The 7328-nt window shown below is 31.8% G+C and overlaps 1 long non-coding RNA gene across 1 annotated transcript in view; it reads left to right on the forward strand.

Annotated features, from left to right (window-relative positions):
• The first annotated feature begins 1303 nt into the window (after positions 1–1303).
• Positions 1304–7328, forward strand: part of LOC140451640 (uncharacterized) — a 32649-nt gene continuing 26624 nt past the window's right edge. Inside the window, exons 1-2 of the long non-coding RNA XR_011952093.1 lie at positions 1304–1558; positions 2243–2422. This is a non-coding gene — a long non-coding RNA (uncharacterized lncRNA). The remainder of the gene's footprint in view (positions 1559–2242; positions 2423–7328) is intronic.

Here is a 7328-nt window from a genome sequence, read left to right on the forward strand (position 1 = left end):
AGTACTTAATGTTTTGAGTTTGATTAAATGAAAATTATTGGTCTAATGTAATGTCTCTGAAAACTTTCAGAACTAATTTGTCACATTTATTCGAATATATAAACAGGATTAGAGTTCTCTCTGTTGATCTATTCTTGAGCATTATTAGCTTTAGTATTAGTAAATATAAAGACAATAAATCAGGTATACTATGAATAATCGTTTAGAGGCGTAAGTTGGTTGAATACCCTATATATGAAATGAACGTTAGGACGAAATTCAAAATTTCCCGCGCTTTATAGCAATTCAATTTTCGCGCGTTTACAATACTACCAACTACACAAGGCGTTTGTCAATTAGCAAGCTCACCAACACGATAAAAATATTGATTAGTACCAGAACACTCCAACGTGGCGCTGATTATCACAACATTTTTTTGTACAGAAGTAGGTTATCTACCCCTCCCCTAATCTATGTCACTATTTTTGTTTTTGTATTAAACTCCATTCGCTTAGCTCGGACAAATTTTGACAGATTCATTGTCGGAAACCTACAACACAACAATTTCTACTTCTCAGTATTAATAGCTCAAGTATCCTGCTATTACAGACTTCTTTCTTTAAAAAAAGAAGAATTATTCTAAATAGTCGAAGTGTATACTAAACCCATCAAATTTTGGGTAGTATATATTTAAAAAATATATATTTAGTTGTTATAATTTAACATAACTATTTATTATATGGTGCAGATAAATAAATATTGATTGTCGGTAATTTGCAAAGTTCTATTTTATTTACTATTTAGTTTGTTTACTATTAATATTGGCTATGAGTACGGGTGCTTGGTTGTATAGTAATTTCCAGCCACTTTTAGTCTGTCAAAAAGTAACTAACTTCGCAAAAAAATAATTACTAAATTCACTAGACAGTTCGGACTGGGATTAGCGAACCGAGTTTATCAAAGAATATGCGTCTACAGTCCATCTAATTTACTTACTGTTGCACGTCATTATCATTGGTCAGGTTGCAGGTCACAATGGGGAACTTGCATAAAAATTAAATTCCAGAAATATTACTGATAAACGTTATTTATTACTGTTAAGAGAACCCCAGTTTACAAAAAAACTCATATTTTATTAATATGAAATAAATGTAAGCAATTAAAAACTGGAGAATTTAAATGATTCTTTCAACGGGCGGAATCTGTTGTGACGTCATACCGCTCGTTGGTCATCCCTATAAACGGGTAAAAACGATAAGTATTGCAACGCTGCAACTGCAACGGTATTGGGTATTGCCTAATCTTCTTCTTACCTATGGATGGGATGGGTATTGTATTGCATTTTATGCACATGACACATGACAATGGATTTGATAACGTACCATTGTATTATAGCCTGTTTTAATACTGTTAAAGGTTTTAAGTGTGTGTAAAATAATTTTTTTAAAATGACTGACGCTGGGTTTTTAAAGGGACAGTCTGACAATTTACCCTTAGTGGATATATTTATGGTGGGGACTTACATTAAAAACAGTGAAAGTTTTTCTCTTGCTGAAGTTCGAGGTGTTAAAACTAACAGGTAGGATATAAACCATACTTAATAGTTTTACGTATAATATAAATCGATAAAAAAGTATTTTTCATACAAGTTAAAACTTATTAAAGTTACGAGGAAAGAAAGAGAATGCAAAATTTTGACGCCTGTCAAAATTTTCGATGTACTTTATATGTAATAATTTTTTTCAATACCTGAGAAAACTAATAAGTATTTTTGAAAAATTTAAACGCAGAATGAAAGAATACTTTATTATCGAGGGCCGAAAGTCCCTTAGAATGAATCAAAAGTTTCTTTTTAATGAGATATTTGAAATTAAAAATCACACTAAATTTTTTCTTTATATTAAAATATTATTTATTATTATTAACTTATTAAAATAAAGATTATAGAAGTTTTCAGGGACTCTCGGCACTCGGTAATAACGTAATCTTTCATTCTGCGTTTAAATTTTTCAAAAATACTTATTAATTTTCTCAGGATTAGAAAAAAATGAATGCATGTAAAACACATTGGTGCGAAATTTTGTGCCTACGCCCTTAAAGTATAATCATTATAATACGTTATGTGAATAATATATGGATAATGTGAATAATATGAAGTGTAAATGACAATATATTTTTAGTTACTTGAAATGAAAATATTAGGCACAAAAATATTTACATCTACATAGGTACCTAGTTGTTAAATATTTCTACTTATTTACAGATCCGCTAGGCCTTCTTATGGGGACTCTGCTGTTGGATGGGTGCAAGTTCGAAGAGATAAAAATGTATGCACAGTTAAAGCTAAAGTGACACCTGAACACAATGTGAGGAAAACACAATATGCTGTAACTTGCAATATTGATGAGGAATTTTCAGTGCCATGACTGTGCTGCCTCTTCAGGTAAATATTTTTAAAATGATAAAAAATGTACTAGGTAAATATCAGATTAGTTTTAGTCATTCATAGGTGTTACGAATATTTATTATTTATATACAATGTATTTAGTTAATTTTAAGTTTCATCATGTTACCCAAAATTTCCCGTTGCTACTGTTCTATAGACTATGTCAAATATAATAAAAACGTCAGAAAATAATCTGTCACCGATTAGGGAAAAATTTAAATAATTTAGCAGACAGCAAGAGAACAGTAAGTAATGGGAATTAATTAATTTTTTATATTGTTAATTTTATATATTGTAGGAATTTGAGTTTGGTTTTCGCAAATAAAAACAGTAAACTACAAATCCGTTAATTGCTGGCTGTACATAAATATAAATTCCCAACAAGCTCAAATTCTATTCATCACACGCGATTGCTGAATCACACAATCTTACAAGATCGACGAATATGGGTCCATCAGTTGTTGGACGAACCAAAATTGATCTATGTCCTGTGTGCGGCAAACCATATCGTGAAGAACGGATGGTAGAATGTACAGAATGTAAAAAATGGTGCTGTTTTGAATGCGTAAATGTACAGGATGATTCCGAAGTAATTGGTGATGACAGCTGGAAGTGCCCTCTTTGTGTAGACGCAGCCACTAAGAAGTCTCACCTACAAGGTTCCAAAATCAAGAAATCTTGTTCTGCAACCTCCTTAAAAAGCTCCTCATCAACAAGCAGCAAAACAAAAATGAAGCTTCAACTTCTTCAAGAAGAACGAGATCTATTACGTCAAGAAAGAGAGTTAACCAAGGAGTCTAGGAGAATTATAGAAGAAGATGAGTGCTCGAATGATAGTCAAGACATCGATGAAGAAGAAATAATTGAAGCTAACCCTTTGGTCAATAAATTCCTTTCTCTAAATATAGATAAGCCCTTTATCGACAATATTGCCCCTTTAACACCAACACTTGGTAAGCCTCTGCCAACTTATAACGATAAAAGTTCAGGTATATTATATAAAAGAAGGGATCCTGGAGATCTCCCTATTTTTAATGGTAATCCATATGACTGGCCCGTTTTTATTAGTAGTTTTGAAAGATCTACTGAGCTATGTCAAGTAGATAATCATGAGAATATATTAAGATTACAAAAATGTTTAAAAGGTCCAGCAAGAGTCAGTGTTTCAAGTTTTTTAATATTACCTCAATGTGTGCCCCAAATTATAGCTACATTAAAAATTCTTTTTGGAAGACCAGAGCAAATTATTGAAGCTCACATAAATTCTATTCGTAGATTACCACCTCCTAAATCGGAAAAACTTGAAACTCTGGTAGAATTTGCTTTAGCAGTTAAAAATTTATGTGTTTTATTGGAAGCATCTAATTTACTATCTATCTATCTATCTTAATAACCCTACCCTTATGCATGAACTATTAGAGAAACTACCTTCACAAATTAAAGTTAATTGGGCGATATATCGCAGTGCTTTTCAAAATTTTCAGGGATTAAGGGAACTTGCTGATTGGTTGTATAATCTGGCAACAAATGTTTGTTCTGCTCTACCTACACTAGCCCTTAATGACCAAAGTAATAAAAAAAGACAATTTAATAATATTTGATCAGATAAAAGGCATATATCGAGCACAGTTTAATTAAATCTTGCCCAAGTACTTTCGATCCCTAGATCATCTTCAGGGGCATCTAAAATAAGCCAAGAAACGTTTTTTTATAACCAAAGAAATTGATTAACTTCGATAAAAACTCGAAGTTTTATGATTGAAAAAAGGTTTTTATATGATTAACGTTTATAGACTTACTTCGTCAATTGTGGCCTATCCGGCAAGAACAGGATGTCATAAACATATAAATGTACATTACACTACACTACAAATGGACAAACAAACAGTTTAAAATATTTTAAGGAAGGCTACATTACTTGAAGAAGCCGGAGACAGAATGGCTCCTGATCTAACGGAAATGTTGGGGTGACATGTGACAAACGACAACTTGGATGAGCAGTCACAATCATAGATATGTGATCTGCACCTTTTACAATTCTATGAAACTAAGTATTGACCAAAAGTCCAACTGACACTACTATAGGAGGTCACTGATGAAATATAAAATTATATAGAATATTTTTTAAGTAGATTGAATAATCCAGATCTCACACTCAAACATGTCTGTAATAATTAAGGTGTTAGTTTGAGAGCAACTGAAATAGACGAAAAGTAAGAATGCAAGAAGCGGACTAAACAATATGTTAAACAGTGGGTGGTTGACTACAATAAAATGGTCTACCATGCACTATCTGTAATGTAGAAAGGAAGAGATCTGACTATGTAATTAAAATACTAATAATTGAAAATCAAAATGGAAAGCAAAGTTTATAAATGGGGTGTAATCCAAGTAGTTCAGTTGAACCCACAGTCAATGGTATAACTATAAAATTACTATGGATGTGCTCAGTGCAGGAAGTCTAAACAGTCGAGCTGGGTCCCCTACGAGGTGAAGCTGTAATAAAGTTTTTAAAAATAGGTTTAAATTTAGTACAATTTAAATTAATTTGAGTATTAAGACAGTGAGAGTTTTCATTTGTTTCCCTTGTAATTTCCAGATCTTCCAATAAATCCAACTCCATATAGTTTTTCTTTCTACTAATGTCATGTAAGATAGATGAACCAGTGTTGATGTTAAAATTGTGTTTACTGGATAATAAGTGTTGACCAAAACTTGAAGAGTTTGGTCTTTTCAAATGTTCTGAAACTCTAGTGGATAACTTTCTAATGGTTCTACCTACATAAGAGGCATCACAATCATCACATTTTAATTTGTAAATACCACTTTTGTCAAGTGTGTTCATCCTATCTTTGGTGTTGATTAAGAAGGAACCTAAGGTGTTGTGTGACTTGAAGGAAATTTTGATGTTATCGATTGTAGAAGTAAAAAGTTTAGATATTTTATTGGAAATGCTGCTAATGTAGGTGAAGGAGAAATATCGGGTGTTATTTGAAGCAGTAGGTTGAAGAAAACATTGTGATATATATGCAAGCTTTTCTGCAATTTTTAGTTTAGCTCTATTTAGAAGCTTATAGATAATGTTAGGATCATAACCATTATTGAAAGCAATTTGTTTAAGAGTATTAAGTTCTGAATTAAAATTATCATTAGAAAGTGGAAATTTGAGTAACCTATGAATGTAACTGTTGAAAGCAGCCATTTTATGTTGGGTTGGATGATTAGATGTATCATGTATAACATGATCTGTTTGGGTAGGTTTTCTGTAAACATTGTACTCTAAAGAATCTTTATTACGGGAAATAGTCATATCCAAGAAGTTCAACTTTTTATCAGATTCTGGTTCCAGAGTAAAAGAGATGTTGGGATGGAGGTTATTAAGATCATCCAGAATCTGTAAAGCATCATCTTGGGTTCCCTGTATGAGAGCTATACAATCATCAACATACCTTGACCAAAAAACTATTTTGTTGTTGTTGTTAACAAACTTCTGTTCTAAGCTGTCTAAGAAAATGTCAGCCAGAAAAGGTGATAGTGGAGATCCCATTGCTAAACCTGTTGGTTGTTTATATATTTTTTGATTGAATTGAAAGAAGTCCTGATCAAGACAGAATTTAAGTATAGTTAAGATAGCATCTTTGTCTTTTGCCGATATGTTGCAATTGTCTAGAAGATTGTGTACTAAAGGTAATGTTTCATCTCTTGGTACAGAAGTAAACAGATTGGAAACATCAAAAGAAACTAAATAAAAACCCTCTTCTATCCTAATGTTATTTAACCGTTCTATTAGATCTAAAGAATTTTTGATGGAGAACTTAGGTTTAAAATTAGTGATAGACTGAATTGTGTTGTAAATAAACTCTGATAAAATAGAAACTGGAGTGTTACAAAAACTTACTACAGGCCTTATGGGACAATTGTGTTTATGGATTTTAGGAAGTCCATATAACCTAGGTGTTATAGGATTAGATACAATTAACTTTCTGTTGTTATATTTAGTAATAGTATCATTAAACAATTTGACCATTGCTTTTGTTTTATTAATAAAGGTGTTAAGTGGATTTTTTTCCAAAACTACAAAACTGTTATCTGAAAGAAAAGATTCTACTTTCTCTATGTATTGAGTTTGTTCTAAGATTACAACACAATTACCCTTATCAGCCTTGCTGAGTACAAGAGAATCTCTATCAATTTTTTGTTTAATTGATTTTAGCAAATCCTTTTGTTTTTTAAAATTATGGTGATTTCTATGAAAATTGCGTTTGTACTTACATTGTTGTTGTTGAAGTAAGCTAATGCAAGAGTTTCTCAAATATTGTTTAGTATCAGCATTGTTAGTCATACCTTCTATTAGAGTGTCCAGCTCTACTGCAAATCCTCCCAGCACTGAGTCACTTAACCTAAAATTCTGACAAGAAAACTTAAGGCCTAATCCTAAAAAATACAGTTCATCCTCTGAAAAGTTAGTGTTACTTAGGTTTAAGACTCTAGGATGAAATTTGTGATCTGAAAACTTATGCGTAAGTGTTGAGGTGCTTCTCTGTTGTTTTTGCAAAATCAAACGGTTTAATTTGTTGGTAAGATTTCTCTTCTTGGTGGATTGTAAGCGAGAGACCTCATCTTCTATGTTGTTAAAGGAGTCGTTGACTAGAAACCAAGGATGTTGTTGCAAAATTTGATCATAAGTAATTTTAAGATTGACGTTAATATGGTGAAGTTTGGTATAGTGCTTCTTAAGTTCTCTTTTCAGGATCTTTTTCTCCTTCTTTTGCTAAGGTCAAAACATCAAAAAATGTACCCGATAAAGAAAAACAGATTTTGGAGAAAAAGATCCTGAAAAGAGAACTTAAGAAGCACTATACCAAACTTCACCATATTAACGTCAATCTTAAAATTACTTATG

The sequence above is a fragment of the Diabrotica undecimpunctata genome, chromosome 1 (genome assembly GCF_040954645.1).
Source record: "Diabrotica undecimpunctata isolate CICGRU chromosome 1, icDiaUnde3, whole genome shotgun sequence".
Classification (NCBI taxonomy): Eukaryota; Metazoa; Arthropoda; class Insecta; order Coleoptera; family Chrysomelidae; genus Diabrotica; species Diabrotica undecimpunctata.